At 38.0% G+C, this 19,085-nt stretch overlaps 1 long non-coding RNA gene across 1 annotated transcript in view; it reads right to left on the bottom strand.

Moving 5' to 3' along the window:
• LOC309846255 overlaps positions 1–19,085 on the bottom strand; it is a 32,965-nt gene that overhangs the window by 722 nt on the left and 13,158 nt on the right. The window contains exon 2 of the long non-coding RNA XR_014301813.1: positions 733–903. This is a non-coding gene — a long non-coding RNA (uncharacterized lncRNA). The remainder of the gene's footprint in view (positions 1–732; positions 904–19,085) is intronic.

Genomic DNA, 19,085 nt, shown 5'->3' with positions numbered 1-19,085 from the left:
TATATAAGACAGTTCACTGTGTATGAAAAAAAAAATTATTACCTGTCTCTGTGTTTATCTAAATAATAAGAAAAATTAACTATTACTAACATATAATAAACAGCTTGACATTGGTGCCTTCACACAGTCAAATGTGAAGTGTAGTTCATAGAGGGCTCTGAGGGAAGAGTGAGGTTTCCATAACATGGAAGGTTTGACCAATTATTTTCTTGTGGGTATTGGCTTTCAGCATACTGTGATTATATTGCAGTTCATATGGGTTAAGGTGGATTCAGAAAGTAGTATGTTATATAGTTTAAATTAAAATAACAAAATGAATAAATTTCTTGAAAAGATATCTCTAAAGAAATTATGAATTTAAGGTAATACCTAGTAAGGAAACAATGAACAAAATGGCTGAGCAAACAGATCTGCTCCTGTTATGAGTTCTTTGTGACCCATGTTGGGATAAAGAAACAATGATATAGTCCGATCTGATAAGTAGTAATCCAAAAAATTAGAAATTTTCATGGAGCCTCTTGGAACTATGGATTTAAATAATACCATTAACAGTGGACAATGTAGACAACCGTAGACAATTTGACCCAAAGGGTACTTGAGTTTTAGTTTTATCTGTGCAGCTGTCATGATTATTGTGACATTTGGAAATGAAGCTTTCAGAACATTAAAAGCAGAGCTCTACAGCTTTTTTTACAGTGATGTTTTAGTCAGGCACTGCTCAAGTTCACTTACCATAATTTCACTAACTTTATGGGTTTTGCTTGAGGACAGAAGTTAAAAAGCTGCATACTATTAGGGAAACGATCTTCTGCCATAGGAAAAATTGGCCGAAATAATAAGCAAAAATGTGTTCCTTTGTTAGCAGATATCCTTGGGAGATGCCTGGAAAACAATGATGAAGATCTGAAAAAGCAAGCATTAGGATAGATTTGACGTTGTGGGAAGTTTCTGATATGGTTGGATGAAAGTAAAGATGTTTCTAACTTGTCTCAGTTTATGACATTTGCTACATTCTGTTTCAATAATGAAATACATGAAAAACTATTCTCTCTGTCTTTCCACTGATGCAGAGATATCCTGGGAAAAATATATTAATTATAAATATATTAATGACTTCTTTAATGAAAGAAGTGGTAAGGCTAGAGGGACAGAACCACAAGAGAAATATAATCACTGCATCATTCATAGAAAGCTATTGCAGGAAGGAATTCAAAGCTATAGTGCTTAAAATTCCAGGAATTTATGTGCTGAATCTTGTGAAACAGAAAACTTGTACTAGCAAAAATTTTATGATGATCCAGGGTTGGCAGTTTTTTTCTGTAAAGAGGAAAATTGTAAATGTTTTAGGCTTTGCAGGCCATATGGTCTTTGTCACAACATTTCAGATCTACTCCTGTATGGTGAAAGCAGTCATAGACAATATTTATATGAATGAGTGTGACTGTGTTACAGTAAAAATCTATAAAAACAGTGGTGGGCTGGATCTGATCTGAGGCTGTAGTTTGCTGACCCCTGCTTTATAAAGAGCAAGGACTAGCCATGAACCTAAGAAGTTCACCATGTATCTTGTATCAAAGCCCTTAAGAAGGGTGCTAAGGTTAAAGATCAATCTCCAATTTATTTATTTATTTATTTATCTATTTATTTATAAATATGGAATGCTTCACGAATTTGCGTGTCATCCTTGTGCAAGGGCCATGCTAATCTTCTCTGTATCGTTCCAATTTTAGTATATGTGTTGCCGAAGTGAGCACAGATCTCCAATTTATTGACCTTTTATATGATGACAGGTGGTGGCCAGTAGTGTGCAATATACCAGATAAATTAAAAGAAAAATAAGGACAAATTAAATAGCTTGTTTCTTCAAGGTGAAAGTGACATTTAATAATGGAAAAAAAAACCCCACTTTTTAAAAGAAACCCAGAGGACATTTTTGAAAATGGTTTTTGGGGAATGTTTTTTTATTATTATATTGTTTAGTTGTAGGAATTATATACATTTGTCACCCACATATTTAATTAACTTGGAAACAGAATTTTTCCATATGTTTAATAGTCTCCTGAAGAGTTTTAGTGGGTTTTGAATCTATTTGTTAAAAAAAATTTAAATATGCAACCCTTCCAATATGTTTGCTGGAGTAGTTTTTTTGGCATCAGGCATAATAGAAATTTATTAGCCAAACTTCAACAAAAACTTCTGTATAAATGGTGGTTAGGATTGAAAAATGAGTATTATGATTTAGTAAGTGAAGTCAATGAGAGACTGATATTTGGTTCCATTAGGAATTTCTATGTGAAGTTCTTTCTAGCTATGAGAACCATAACAATTAAATGCTGCTATAAACCAAACTTAAACAGAAGCCTTCAAACAGCTATGACACCACATATTAAACCAAGGTTCTAAAAATAATTAGCCATATTCAAATACATTGTTTACAGTTTTTATTTGTTCTACAAAGTAGTGAAATACAGATTATTTAAAGTTATTTTTGAGGATAGCAAGATGGCAGAGGAGTAGGAGACCTAAATTTTGTCTGGTACCAGGAATTCAGCTAGATAGTTAAAAAACCATTCTGAACACCTATGAATTCACAAGATATCAAAAAAGAGAATAATGGCAACACTATGAATAGAAAAATGACCATTTTCTGGAAGGTGGGTTGTGCAGAGAAGTGAATCTGAGGTGATTTATGGGAAGATAGACTATGGTGGGGAGGGAGCATTCATCAGCTGGCTATCAGCAAGTGAGAGCAGCAGAGCACAAAATCACAACTTTTAGAAGTCTGCTCCCCTGAGGGACATTGCTGCAGTGGCGTGGTAGAGGTTGGAACCCTGGCTGGCACAGTGTGGTTCAGGACCCTCCGGGTCACAGGAAGACTGAGGGTGCCTGATGCCAGGCACTGAGGGTGCCTGATGCCAATGCTCCCAGGTACCAGAGCTGGGAAACTGACTGCAAAGAGTGAGCCGAGGAGTGTACTCTCAGCTCGAGGTTGCTATATACTGTGATCCAAGGCACAGTCCGGCCACTACTCTTCAAGCAGGGACCCAACAAGTTACAGATCTAGGGAGACTCCTCTTCCTCCATTGGGAGGATCAGCATGGGAGCATACTGCAGGAATCTGCTGGGTTTTGAAACTCCAAATAGTCATGTGCCAGAGATGGAAATGCTCAGTCACAGGCCAGTTGAGCATGGAATGTAGCCGAAGACCAGGGAGACAGGAATGATTGGCTGCTTTTCTCTGAGGGTGCACTGAGGAGTGGGGCTCCAAATTCTCTGTTCTTCCAGTGCCATTTTCATTCTTATCCTCAGAAATCCTTAAGGTAACAAAAGTTACAGAGAACAAACCCAAGCAGATTACTTAGCCTGGCCCCTGGCAAGGGCAGTGCAATTCCACCTTGGGCAGACATTTGAAAATCACTGCAACAGGCCCCTCCCCCAGAAGATCAGCAAGGACATCCAGCCAAGACCAAGTTTACCGATTAAGAAGAACTGCAAAACTCCAGCACTAGGACAGTACAGCACATAGAATTCATGGCTTATTTTCCCATGATTCTTTACTCCTTCAAAGTTAATTTTTAAAATTTTCTTGATTTTTTCTTTTTCTATTTTTTCTTTATTTTTTCTTCTTTCCTTTCCCAACCAACTTCTTATCATTTCCTTTTTTAAAATCTTTTTTAATTTTCACTTTTACAGTCATATTCCTTCCTGTCATTGTATTTACCCTTATTTGTGTGTGTGTGTGTATATATATACATATATTTTTCTTTCTTTAAAAATTTGGGAGACAGTTTCTTCTAACAGACTGAAATACACCCAAAATTTAGTGTGTTGCTCTGTTCTATTCACCAGCCTGATCATATTCTTTTTTTTTTTCCCCCTTTTCCTCCTTGTTTCAGGTCTCTACTCATTTGTTTAGTGTGTGTTTTCCTGGGGTCATTGTTACCCTTTTAGCATTTTGTTCTTTCATTCATCTATTCTTTGGACAAAATGACAAAACAGAAAAACTTACCTCCAAAAAAAAAAAAAAATAATAATAAGAGGCAGTACTAACTGCCAAGGACCTAATCAACATAGACATTAGTAAGATGTCAGAACTAGAGTTGAGGATGACAATTAAAAAGATACTAGCAGGGCTGGAAGAGCATAGGAGATACAAGAGAATCTCTTTCTGGAGAAATAAAATCTAACCAAGTATAAACTAAAAAGGCTATTAATGAGGTGCAATAAAAAATGGAGGCTCTGGGATGCCTGGGTGGCTCAGTTGGCTAAGCAGCTGCCTTCAGGTCAGGTCATGATCGCAGGGTCCTGGGATCGAGTCCCGCATCAGGCTCCTTGCTCTGTGGGGAGCCTGCTTCTCCCTCTGCCTCTTCCTGCCACTCTGCCTGTCTGTACTATATCTCTCTGACAAATAAATAAATGAAATCTTAAAAAAAAAATGGAGGCTCTAACTGCTAGGATAAATGAAGCAGAAGAGAGAATTAGTGATACAGAAGACTACATGATGGGGAATAATGAAGCTGAAAAAAAGAGAGATAAACAATTACTGGATCATGAGGAGAGAATTCATGAGATAAGGGATATCATAAAGTGAAACAATATTAGAATAATTGGGATCACAGAAGAAAAAGAGGGGGGCAGAAGAGATATTGGAGCAAATTATAGAGGAGGACTTCCCTAATCTGGGGAAGGAAATGGGCATGAGAACCCCACCAAATCAATAAAAATAAGTCAGCACCCTGATATCTAACAGTAAAACTTAGATAATCGTAAAAATCTTTAAAATCTCAGAGGCAAAGAGAAAATCCTGAAAGCAACTTGGAAGAAAAGGTAATCTACAATGGTAGAAACATGAGATTGGCAGCAGACCTATCCACAGAGACCTGGCAGGCCAGAAGGGACTGGCATGATATATTCAGGGCACTAAACAAGAAAAACATGCAGCAAAGAATGCCAAAGAGTGCTGTCACTGAAAATAGAAGGAGACATAAAAGTTTCCAGGGCAAACAAAAACTAAAAGAAACTGCAATCATCAAACCAGCCCTGCGGGAAATACTGAAAGGGGTCCTCTAAGCAAAGAGAGAGCCTAAAGGGTACATAGACCAGAAAGGAACAGAGGAAAATACACAGTAACAGTCACCTTACAGGTAATACAATCACACTAAATTCATATCTTTCTACAGTTACCCTGAATGTAAATGGGCTAAATGCCCCAGTCAGAAGACACAGCGTATCAGATCAGATTAGGGAAAAAAAAAAGACCCATCGATAATACTATCTGCAAGAAACTCATTTTAGACCCATAGGCACCTCCAGATTGGAAGTGAGGGGGTGGGAAACCATTAGTCATGCTAATGGACATCAAAAGAAAGCTAGGGTGGCAATCCTTGTATCAGACAAAATAGATTTTAAACCAAAGACAGCAATAAGAGATGAGGAAGGACAGTGTATCATACTTAAAGGTCTGTCCAACAAGACGACCTAACTATTGTAAATATTTATGCCCCTAACATGGGAGCAGCCAATTATATGAGCCAATTAATAACAAAATCAAAGAAACCCATGGATAACAATACAATAGTAGTCGGGGACTTTAACACCCCCCTCACTGAAATGGACAGATCATCTAAGTAAAAGATTGACAAGAAAATAAAGGGCTTTGGATGACACACTGGACCAGATGGTCTTCACAGATATATTCAGAACATTCCATCCCAAAGCAACAGAATACACATTCTTCTCTAGTGCACATGGGACATTCTCCAGAATAGATCGCATACTGGGTCACAAATCAGGTCTCAACCAGTACCAAAAGATTGGGCTCATTCCCTGCATATTTTCAGACCACAATGCTTTGAAACTGGAACTCAATCACAAGAGGAAAGTTGGAAAGAACTCAAATACATGGAGGCTAAAGAGCATCCTACTAAAGAATGAATGGGTCAACCAGGAAATTAAAGAAGAATTTTAAAAAGTCATGGAAATAAAAGAAAATGAAAACACAACTGTTCAAAATCTTTGGGATGCAGCAAAGGCGGTCCCAAGAGGGAAGTAACATGACGATACAAGCCCTTCTCAAGAAACAAGAAAGGTCTCAAATACACAACGTTACCTTATACCTAAAGGAGCTGGAGAAAGAACAGCAAAGAAAGCCTGACCCCAGCAGGAGAAGAGAAATCATCAAGATCAGAGCAGAAATCAAGGAATCGAAGAAAAGTAGGACAGATCAACGAAACTAGGAGCTAGTTCTTTGAAAGAATTAATAAGATTGCTAAACCCCTGGCCAGACTTATCAAAAAGAAAAGAGAAAGGACCCAAATAAATAAAATCATGAATGAAAGACGAGAGATCACAACCAACACCAAAGAAATACCAACAATTATAAGAACATATCATGAGCAACTATATGCCAACAAATTAGGCAATCTGGAAGAAACAGATGCATTCCTAGAGATGTGTAAACTATCCAAAGTGAAACAGGAAGAAACAGAAAACCCGAACAGACCCATAATTAGCAAGGAGATTGAAACAGTAATCAAAAATCTCCCAAAAGACAGGAACCCAGGGCCAGATGCTTTCCACTTAAAAGGAGAATTAATACCTGTTCTTCTGAAGCTGTTCCAAAAAATAGAAAGTGTTCAGCTTTATGTACCTCTATGCAGTGATGGGATTTGAACACACTGAAAAGTGAAAAAAGTAATCAATGACCCTAAGATGCTTATAATATAGATGAGGAAAAATCATGTCTGCAAATGAAAAACAAAATGTAATTATTTTCTCAGAGGTACAGAGTAAGATGATTCAGAAGGTTCAAAGGACAAGTGAATCATGTCCTCTTGGCTTTCTGTTGGAAAGGGATATGAGCTAGGTTATAAAGGATATGGAAAGATAAGGACATGGACAGGTATTCAGGGGGAGTTTGAGTAGCGACCTAGTAGGTGAGCCTCTGTTTCACCCTTAATTCCTGACAGCTGGTTCATTCATCACTATATTTGAAGACTTAAGACTGTCCAGACTAGTCTGGACAAAGGCAGTTAGCTTGGCTTTTTCCCTTTCAGATTAGAAAGCTTCCATCATGTTCCCTGGGATCCTGATATTCCTAAGGCTGTGGCCCTGTAGTTTTGGTTTCTGCTGTCCTGGTTATCTGATCATGCCCATTAGGCTTCCTGCTTCTCAGTCTAATATCTCTGCCCTTGCTTTTCCATGAACACACCCATGGATGCCATTTCTTGCCCTCACCATTGGCCACCAGCTGTTGTTCACACAGTTGGTCCTATTCAGTTAATTACTCAGGCAGCTCTTGAGTTCCAGCCCACCTTCCAGTCCTGTCCTCTTCTCAAAACTCTTTAAGCACCTTATTTCATTTGCCTGAGAGTTACACAATTTCTTTAGCCTCTCTTCCCCTGGTTCCTCATCTGTACCTCCAGGGTTGTTGTGAAGTACCATCAAAGTCAAGCTTATTAATGTACTTTATAAATGGTGACATGTTAGGCAAATATGACTACAGATGGGGACATGGGGCATTAAATATATGTGAGAAACTTCTTTGAGCAAACAACAACAGAACTGAAGTGAGGCTTCCCCTCTCACTTCCATCACCATCCTCTCTAAGAGCAAAGTTAACAGCATGGGCTCTGGAGCCAGACTGCCTGGGTTCTATGCCAGCCCAATTCCTTATGAGCTTCGAGCAAGTTATTAAATTTTTCTGTGGAAACTATTTCTTATTCACTTTTATATCTCCAAGATGCATAACTGGCATTCAGTGTCAAAGAACCAGAAGGAAGCAAAAGATCAAGTATCAGTTGCTATCCTAAGTAGCCCTGTCATAAAAGTGTGTCACCTAACCTCTCCAAGTGAATAGTTCTTGATATATACCTCAAGACCTTGGACCAAGTAAGATCTTAATAAATTCTCCTATATAATACTTTAAGGTTCATCTAATAGGGGTGCCTCCGTGGTTCAGTATGTTAAGCATCTGCCTTTGGCTCAGGTCATGATCCAGGAGTCCTGGATGGAGCCCTGCTTCTCCCTATGCCCCTTCCTCCCCCACCCATCCTTCTACCCCCACTCATGCTCTCTCTCAAATCCATAAATAAAAATCTTTCAAAAAATAAAATTCATCTAATAAATCATTCTTGAAGGTTTGTTTTATACTTTACAGTAGAGGCTACTATTTTGGTTAAAAATAAGAACTTCACTGAGTGAAAGCATATTTGAAGAACAAAACTCTTGCTAGGCCTCTTTACTAGCTTTGTGATCTTGGCAAGACATTTAAGCTCCCTGAGACTCAATTTCCTCCTCAATAGCCACAGGATAGAATTGTTGTGAGGATTAACTATTTAAAGCACCTGACAGTGAAGCACAATGGTAGCCAGAAATGCCAAATAATTACAATGTAGCTTTAAAAGTTAAATTTTAGGTGGCACCTGGGTGGCTTAGTGGGTTAAAGCCTCTGCCTTCATCCCAGGATCTCTGCTCAGCAGGGAGCCTACGTCTCCCTCTCTCTGCATGCCTCTCTGCCTACTTGTGATCTCTGTCTTTCAAATAAATAAATATTTTTTAAAGTTAATTTTAAAAATTGATTTTAAAAGCTTGAAATCAGTTTCCAAACCCAATATGTTGAAATACCAGTCATTCACATTTACATTACCAGCCACCGAGAATTTACCACCCAACTGGAATCCATTTCTATCTTTGTTTGTGTTGGTTTTTCTTCTCCACCTAATGAACTCCTACTCATCATTTAATTTCCAGATCAAAAATAACTTTTGTCAGTGTCTTCTCCACCTCCTCTGGGCAAAAAGAAGCTTCCCAGTGCTATATGTCTCTATGACAACATTCATCATATGCCATTTCAAACACCATGCATGAGTATGTCTCCTCTACTAGACCAAAAATGCCTTTTCAAAGACAAGGATGAACACAGGGCCTGGCACCCCATAGGTGCTCAATATATTTTTTATTGTTTGAATAAGTGAATGAAGACAAAAAAAATAATTCTTCTGCTTTTAGCTCCTATTTAGTAAGATCACTTGTTATTCATAACAAGAAGAAAGGACAAGTTAGAAACCATGTGTAATTCTACAGGCTCAGGTGCAAGCTAAAAAAAACTAATCAGAGTTTTTCATAAATTCAATCTCAGATAGAAATAGAGTTTAGTGATGGTTACTCACTGCCTCATGACCAGAAAAAAAAAATCCTAAAATAGAAGAGTTCTAGTTCTACATGCTGTTTTATTGAAAACAGAAAAGCTTCCAAACTCTTGGTAGTCATGTGGCTCATCTTTTTAAATCAAGGCAAGCAAGAATAAGAACCAACCCAGGGTTGGTAGAATGTAAGTGGAAGTGCCACTCCAAGCAGGCTTAAAGTTTCAAACAAGTTTGATGGAAAACCATGATTTGGCCTATTTCTTCAGAAAATTATAACTCTGTTCCTCAATTATAGATGTTTGAAAACTTGAGCTGAATCACACACATTTATATTCTGGGATCTTTTTCCCAAAATGTGAGGAGTTCAAAAGTTCAAATATAGCAGGTTTATAGCCATCACTAATTACCATGGGGATCCTGGGTAAATTGCTTTATCTTTCTGGGTATTAATTTTGTTCATTATAAAATGAGAGCATTGGAATGGATGACTTTAAAAGTCCTTTATGACTCTCAACAAAGTCACACACACAAAAAGAAAAGCACAGGGTATCATTTGGAATAGGCAGAACTGGCAGCTGCCAATATGATATATTTTGAAAGTCTCTCCATCCAAAAATATCTCTGTCCCAGTAGGACCAAACCCCACAAGTTAAGTGGCAGGGAAGCAAGGAAAGACACAGAGGCTTTGGAATCAGCCAGACCTGGGCTCCAATCCTAAATCTGACTCCAGCTTTCAGTCAGTGAGCAAGTTGCTTAATCTCTTCAAGCCTCCATTTTCTCATCTGTAAGATGGTAATATTTAGTCCCTGCTCTATTATTCAGAGTAGATCAACAGTGGTCAAAGTGTAGCAGTGCTCTGAGAGTGGCAGGCCTCCTCAGCCTAAAGGGTAAGTAACTGGGTGGCAAATGAATGAGTTCAGATTACTAGCCTCTACCCCAACAAGAAGTAGGATGTGAGGGGACCACCTGCCTTCGGAGGTTTCCTCGAAAAATGGACTTAACGTCGCCCCTCCCAAAGCCCAGCCCACTGGGAAAATAAACCCCACCCAGGCTTAGCCAACATTATAATCTCCAGATAACATCTCTAGATAACAGAGGGTTAACTATAATTTAGTTTTAACTGTGGTTGTGGGTTTTTCTTAACCTATTATTCCATCCCCTTCTGCCAATACCCCCATTGACTTAATTACAACAATAATGTTAAGAGGTGATTTTATGGATTATTTTTCTTTTGTTCAATGTATGCCACAGAAGTTCCTTTTAATGAAATCCCTTTAGTGATTTTTAGAGTGTCAGAGACAAGAGCTCAACCAACAATTTCAAATTTTAAGAATCTGAGGGCCAAGGCACTCATATAAGCAGAAGACCCAGCCTACCCCAAAGCATCTTGGGAAATGTTCTAGGTGGACATAAAAGGAGATGCAGGCATGTCATCCCTCCCATATGTGGTTTTGAATGGAATGAGATGTCTGCTGCAACCTAATGATGCCTACCCCTAGGAGCAATTTATTAAATGGTACTTGCTGTTAGTAATCAGAGCTGATCTGTGTGGCTCCAAAGTTTATGAATATTTGGCAATGCCACAATGCCTCCCTACCAGCACAATAGTCTTTGGACTTTTGGATCATATATCACTATGAATTTCTTTATAAAGTTTTAATATATATACTGCAATGCCTGTGTATTTTTTGTTTATATGTTAAAACTTACATAAAATAAAAATGAACAAATCCAGAAAACTCACAAAACTGGGACAAATACTAGAATTTGTATGGAACCATAAAAGACTTTGAATAACCAAAGTACTTTTGAGAAAGAAAAACAAAGCTAGTGGTATCATAGTTCCAGATTTCAAGATATAATACCAAGCTGCAGTAATCTAAATGGTATGGTACTGGCATAAAAATAGACACATAGATCAATAGAACAGAATACAAAACCCAGAAATAAGCTCATACTTATATAGTCAACAACTAATCTATGACAAAGGAGTCAAGATACACAATTGGGAAAAGGCAGTCTCTTCAATAAACAGTGCTGGGAAAACTGGACAGCTACATATAAAAGAATGAAGATTCATATTCTAACATCATACATAAAAATAAACACAAAATGAATGAAAGACCTCAATGTGAGAGCTGAAACCATAAAACTAACAGAAAAGAACACAGGCAGTAATTTCTCTGGCATCAGCTATAGCAACATTTTTCTAGACATGTCTCCTAAGACAAGGGAAACAAAAATAAACTATTCGGACTACACCAAAATAAAAAGATTTTGCACAAAGAAGGAAAGCATTAACAAAACCAAAAGGCAACCTACGAATGGGAGAGGTATTTACAAATGATATTTCTGATAAGGAGTTAATATCTACAATCTATCAGGAACTTACACAACTCACCACCAAAAACAAACAAACAAAGACAGAAACAAAAACAAAAACAAAAAAACCCAATCTGATTCAAAAATGGGCATAGGACCTGAATAGACATGTTTCAAAAAAGACATACAGATGGTTAACAGACACTTGAAAAGAAGTTCAACATCACTAATCATTAGGGAAATGGAAACCAAAACCACAATGAGACATCACCTTACCCCCTGACAGAGTGGCTAAAATCAAAAAGACAAGGAACAACAAGTTTCGATGAGGATGTGGGGGGTAAAAGAAACTTCATAAACTGTTGGTGGAAATGTAAATTGGTGCATCCACTGTGGAAAATAGTATAGAATTTTCTCAAAAAACTAAAATAAAATACCATACAACCCAGTAATTCCACCACTATTTACCCAAAGAAAACAAAAACACAAATTCAGAGATATTTGAAGTCCTGTTTATTACAATGTTACATACAATAGTCAGGATACGGAAGCAACCTAGGTGTCCATCAACAGAAGAATGGTTAAGGAAGGGGTGTGTGTGTGTGTGTATGTGTGAGTGTAAGTAAATAGAACACTACTGGCCATAAAAACGGATTTTTTTTTAAACATTTTATTTATTTATTTGACAGAGATGACAAGTAGGTAGAGGGGCAGGCAGAGAGAGAGAGGAGGAAGCAGGCTCCCTGCCGAGCAGAGAGCCCGATGCGGGACTCGATCCCAGGACCCTGAGATCATGACCTGAGCCGAAGGCAGCGGCTTAACCCACTGAGCCACCCAGGCGCCCATAAAAACGGATTTTATCATGCCATTTGAGACAATGTGGATGGACCCAGAGGGTATTATACTAAGTGAAATTAGTCAGACTGAGAAAAACAAAAAACTATATGATTTTACTTATGTGTAATCTAAAAACAAATAACAAAACAAACAAAAACAGAATCATATCTATAAATCATATCTATAAATCATATCTATAAATACATTCCTGACCTTAGCGGAAAAGCTTTCAGTTTTTCTCCATTGAGAATGATATTTGTGGTGGGCTTTTCATAGATGGCTTTGATGATATTGAGGAATGCGCCCTCTATCCCTACACTTTGAAGAGTTTTGATCAGGAAGGGAGAAGGATAGGGAGTTGGGCAAAATGGGTGAAAGGGAGTGGGAAATACAGGCTTTCAGATATGAAATGAATAAATCATGGGACTAAAAGGCCCAGCATAAGGAATATAGTCAATGGTACTCTAACAGTGTTGAATGGTGACCGATGCTAGCTACACTTGTGGTGAGTATAGCATAAGATATAAACTCACTATACTACATCTAAAACTAATATAACATTATGTATGGATTCTCAAATTTTTTTAAGTCCTGAAGAGTATGAAAAAATACCTTTTTAAAATTTATTTTTATTAACATATAATGCATTATTTGTTTCAGGAGTACAGGTCTGTGATTCATTAGTCTTACAAATTCACAGTGCTTACCATAGCACATACCCTCCCCAAAGTCCATCACTCAGCCCCTCATCCCTCCCACCCCCCGCTCCACTCCAGCAACCCTCAGTTTGTTTCCTAAGATTAAAAGTCTTATGAAGAGTCATAAGATTTGTCTCCTTCTCTTGTTTCATCTTGTTTTGTTTTTTCTTCTCTTCCCTGATGATCCTGTTTTGTTTCTCAAATTCCACCTATCAGTGAGATCATATGATAATTGTGAGATCATATGATCTCTGATTGACTTACTTTACTTAGCAAAATACCCTCCACTTCTATCCATGTTGTTACAAATGCCAAGATTTCAATTTTTGATGGCTGTGTAATATTCCATTGTATGTATGTAGGGGTGTGTGTGTGTGTGTGTATACCTCACATAAAGATACTTCATCCATTTTGAGTCTATTTTTGTGTGGGTGTCAGGAAATGGTCCAATTTCATTCATCTGCATGTGGCTGTCTAATTTTCCCACCACCATTTGTTGAAGAACTGTCTTTTTTCATTGGACATTCTTTTCTGCTTTATCAAAGATTAGTTGGCCAAAGAGTGGAGAGTCCATTTCTGTGCTCTCTATTCTGTTCCATTGATCCATGTTTCTGTTATTGTGCCAGTACCATACTGTCTTGATGATTACAGCTTTGTAATAGAGCTTGAAGTCCAAAACTGTTACTCCACCAGCTTTGGTTTTCTTTTTCAACATCTCTTTGTCTATTTAGGGTCTCTTCTGGTTCCATACAAATTTTAATATTTGTTCCAGTTCTGTGAAAAAAGTTGATGGAATTTTGATAGGGATTGGATTGAATGTATAGATCACTCTATGTGGTATAGACATCTTAACAATATTGTTCTTCCAATCCATGAGCATGGAACTTGTTTTTTCATTTCTTTGTGTCTTCCTCAATTTCTTTCAAGGGTATACTATAGTTTTCTGAGTACAGATTCTTTGCCTCTTTGGTTATATTTATTCCAGGTATCTTATGGTTTTAGTTGCAATTTTATAAACATATATTTTTATCCCCAGGGATACAGGTCTGTGAATCACCAGGTTTACACACTTCACAGCACTCACCAAAGCACATACCCTCCCCAATGTCCATAATCCCACCCCCTTCTCCCAAACCCCCTCCCCCCAGCAACCCTCAGTTTGTTTTGTGAGATTAAGAGTCACTTATGGTTTGTCTCCCTCCCAATTCCATCTTGTTTCATTGATTCTTCTTCTACCCACTTAAGCCCCCATGTTGCATCACCACTTCCTCATATCAGGGAGATCATGATAGTTGTCTTTCTCTGCTTGACTTATTTCGCTAAGCATGATACACTCTAGTTCCATCCATGTTGTCGCAAATGGCAAGATTTCATTTCTTTTGATGGCTGCATAGTATTCCATTGTGTATATATACCACATCTTCTTGATCCATTCATCTGTTGATGGACATCTAGGTTCTTTCCATAGTTTGGCTATTGTGGACATTGCTGCTCTAAACATTCGGGTGCACGTGCCCCTTTGGATCACTACATTTGTATCTTTAGGGTAAATACACAGTAGTGCAATTGCTGGGTCATAGGGCAGTTCTATTTTCAACATTTTGAGGAACCTCCATGCTGTTTTCCAGAGTGGTTGCACCAGCTTGCATTCCCACCAGCATCCTCGCCAGCATCTGTCCTTTCCTGACTTGTTGATTTTAGCCATTCTGACTGGTGTGAGGTGATATCTCATTGTGGTTTTGATTTGTATTTCCCTGATGCCGAGTGATATGGAGCACTTTTTCATGTGTCTGTTGGCCATCTGGATGTCTTCTTTGCAGAAATGTCTGTTCATGTCCTCTGCCCATTTCTTGATTGGATTATTTGTTCTTTGGATGTTGAGTTTGCTAAGTGCTTTATAGATTCTGGACACTAGTCCTTTATCTGATATGTCATTTGCAAATATCTTCTCCCATTCTGTCAGTTGTCTTTTGATTTTGTTAACTGTTTCCTTTGCTGTGCAAAAGCTTTTGATCTTGATGAAATCCCAATAGTTCATTTTTGCCCTTGCTTCCCTTGCCTTTGGCGTTGTTCCTAGGAAGATGTTGCTGCAGCTGAGGTTGAAGAGGTTGCTGCCTGTGTTCTCCTCAAGGATTTTGATGGATTCCTTTGGCACATTGAGGTCCTTCATCCATTTTGAGTCTATTTTTGTGTGTGGTGTAAGGAAATGGTCCAATTTCATTTTTCTGCATGTGGCTGTTTAATTTTCCCAGCACCATTTATTGAAGAGGCTGTCTTTCTTCCATTGGACATTCTTTCCTGCTTTGTCGAAGATTAGTTGACCATAGAGTTGAGGGTCTATTTCTGGGCTCTCTATTCTGTTCCATTGATCTATGTGTCTGTTTTTGTGCCAGTACCATGCTGTCTTGATGATGACAGCTTTGTAATAGAGTTTGAAGTCCGGAATTGTGATGCCACCAACTTTGGCTTTCTTTTTCAATATCCCTTTGGCTATTCGAGGTCTTTTCTGGTTCCATATAAATTTTAGAATTATTTGTTCCATTTCTTTGAAAAAGATGGATGGTACTTTGATAGGAATTGCATTAAATGTGTTGATTGCTTTAGGTAGCATAGACATTTTCACAATATTTATTCTTCCAATCCAGGAGCATGGAACATTTTTCCATTTCTTTGTGTCTTCCTCAATTTCTTTCATGAGTACTTTATAGTTTTCTGAGTATAGATTCTGTGCCTCTTTGGTTAGGTTTATTCCTGGGTATCTTATGGTTTTGGGTGCAATTATAAATGGGATGGGCTCCTTAATTTCTCTTTCTTCTGTCTTGTTGTTGGTGTAGAGAAATGCAACTGATTTCTGTGCATTGATTTTATATCCTGACACTTTACTGAATTCCTGTATAAGTTCTAGCAGTTTTGGAGTGGAGTCTTTTGGGTTTTCCACATATAGTATCATATCATCTGCGAAGAGTGATAATTTGACTTCTTCTTTGCAGATTTGGATGCCTTTAATTTCCTTTTGTTGTCTGATTGCTGAGGCTAGGACTTCTAGTACTATGTTGAATAGCAGTGGTGATAATGGACATCCCTGCCGTCTTCCTGACCTTAGCGGAAAAGCTTTCAGTTTTTCTCCATTGAGAATGATATTTGTGGTGGGCTTTTCATAGATGGCTTTGATGATATTGAGGAATGCGCCCTCTATCCCTACACTTTGAAGAGTTTTGATCAGGAAGGGATGCTGTACTTTGTCAAATGCTTTTTCAGCATCTATTGAGAGTATCATATGGTTCTTGTTCTTTCTTTTATTGATGTGTTGTATCACATTGACTGATTTGCAGATGTTGAACCAACCTTGCAGCCCTGGAATAAATCCCACTTGGTTGTGGTGAATAATCCTTTTAATGTACTGTTGAATCCTATTGGCTAGTATTTTGGTGAGAATTTTCGCATCATCAAGGATATTGGTCTGCAGCTCTCTTTTTTGATGGGATCCTTGTCTGGTTTTGGGATCAAGGTGATGCTGGCCTCATAGAATGAGTTTGGAAGTTTTCCTTCCATTTCTATTTTTTGGAACAGTTTCAGGAGAATAGGAATTAGTTCTTCTTTAAATGTTTGGTAGAATTCCCCCGGGAAGCCGTCTGGCCCTGGGCTTTTGTTTGTTTGGAGATTTTTAATGACTGTTTCAATCTCCTTACTGGTTATGGGTCTGTTCAGGCTTTCTCTTTCTTCCTGGTTCAGTTGTGGTAGTTTATATGTTTCTAGGAATGCATCCATTTCTTCCAGATTGTCAAATTTGTTGGCGTAGAGTTGCTCATAGTATGTTCTTATAATAGTTTGTATTTCTTTGATATTAGTTGTGATATCTCCTCTTTCATTCATGATTTTATTTATTTGGGTCCTTTCTCTTTTCTTTTTGATAAGTCAGGCCAGGGGTTTATCAATTTTATTAATTCTTTCAAACAACCAGCTCCTAGTTTCGTTGATTTGTTCTATTGTTTTGTTTGTTTGTTTGTTTGTTTGTTTCTATTTCATCGATTTCTGCTTTGATCTTTATGATTTCTCTTCTCCTGCTGGGCTTAGGGTTTCTTTCTTGTTCTTTCTCCAGCTCCTTTAGGTGTAGGGTTAGGTTGTGTACCTGAGACCTTTCTTGTTTCTTGAGAAAGGCTTGTACTGCTATATATTTTCCTCTCAGGACTGCCTTTGTTGTGTCCCACAGATTTTGAACCATTGTATTTTCATTATCATTTCTTTCCATGATTTTTTCAATTCTTCTTTAATTTCCCGGTTGACCCATTCATTCTTTAGAAGGATGCTGTTTAGTCTCCATGTATTTGGGTTCTTTCCAAACTTCCTTTTGTGGTTGAGTTCTAGCTTTAGAGCATTGTGGTCTAAAAATATGCAAGGAATGATCCCAATCTTTTGATACCGGTTGAGTCCTGCTTTAGGACCGAGGATGTGATCTATTCTGGAGAATGTTCCATGTGCACTAGAGAAAAATGTGTATTCTGTTGCTTTGGGATGAAATGTTCTGAATATATCTGTCATGTCCATCTGGTCCAGTGTGTCGTTTAAGGCCTTTATTTCCTTGCTGATCTTTTGCTTGGATGATCTGTCCATTTCAGTGAGGGGAGTGTTAAAGTCCCGTACTATTATTGTATTATTGTTGATGTGTTTCTTTGATTCTGTTATTAATTGGTTTATATAGTTGGCTGCTCCCATGTTGGGGGCATAGATATTTAAAATTGTTAGATCTTCTTGTTGGACAGACCCTTTGAGTATGATATAGTGTCCTTCCTCATCTCTTATTATAGTCTTTGGCTTAAAATCTAATTGATCTGATATAAGGATTGCCACTCCTGCTTTCTTCTGATGTCCATTAGCATGGTAAATTCTTTTCCACCTTCTCACTTTAAATCTGGAGGTGTCTTCGGGCTTAAAATGGGTTTCTTGGAGGCAACATATAGATGGGTTTTGGTTTTTTTATCCATTCTGATACCCTGTGTCTTTTGACAGTGGCATTTAGCCCATTAACATTCAGGGTAACTATTGAGAGATATGAATTTAGTGCCATTGTATTGCCTGTAAGGTGACTGTTACTGTATATGGTCTCTGTTCCTTTCTGATCTACCACTTGTAGGCTCTCTCTTTGCTTAGAGGACCCCTTTCAATATTTCCTGTAGAGCTGGTTTGGTGTTTGCAAATTCTTTCAGTTTTTGTTTGTCCTGAAAGCTTTTAATCTCTCCTCCTATTTTCAGTGATAGTCTAGCTGGTTATAGTATTCTTGGCTGCATGTTTTTCTCGTTTCGTGCTCTGAAAATATCATGCCAGCTCTTTCTGGCCTGCCAGGTCTCTGTGGATAAGTCTGCTGCCAATCTAATATTTTTACCATTGTATGTTACAGACTTCTTTTCCCGGGCTGCTTTCAGGATTTTCTCTTTGTCACTGAGACTTGTAAATTTTACTATTAGGTGATGGGGTGTGGGCCTATTCTTAGTGATTTTGAGGGGTGTTCTCTGAACCTCCTGAATTTTGATGCTCATTCCCTTTGCCATATTGGGGAAATTCTCCCCAATAATTCTCTCCCCAATAATTCTCTCCAATAATACTTCTGCTCCCCTCTCTCTTTCTTCTTCTTCTGGAATCCCAATTATTCTAATGTTGTTTTGTCTTATGGTGTCACTTATCTCTCGAATTCTCCCCTCGTGGTCCAGTAGCTGTTTGTCCCTCTTTTGCTCAGCTTGTTTATTCTCTGTCATTTGGTCTTTTATATCACTAATTCTTTCTTCTGCCTCATTTATCCTAGCAGTGAGAGCCTCCATTTTTTATTGCACCTCATTAATAGCTTTTTTTTTTTTATTTCAACTTGGTTAGATTTTAGTTCTTTTATTTCTCCAGAAAGGGCTTTTATATCTCCCGAGAGGGTTTCTCTAATATCTTCCATGCCTTTTTCAAGCCCGGCTAGAACCTTGATAATTGTCATTCTGAACTCTAGATCTGACATATTACCAATGTCTGTATTGATTAGGGTCCCTAGCCTTTGGTACTGCCTCTTGTTCTTTTTTTTTTTGTGAATTTTTCCGTCTTGTCA

Source organism: Mustela nivalis (assembly GCF_964662115.1).
Source record: "Mustela nivalis genome assembly, chromosome: 13".
In the NCBI taxonomy this organism is placed as follows: domain Eukaryota; kingdom Metazoa; phylum Chordata; class Mammalia; order Carnivora; family Mustelidae; genus Mustela; species Mustela nivalis.
The sequence above is the reverse complement of the archived record's forward strand: the minus strand, read 5'-3'. Positions and strand labels throughout refer to the sequence as shown.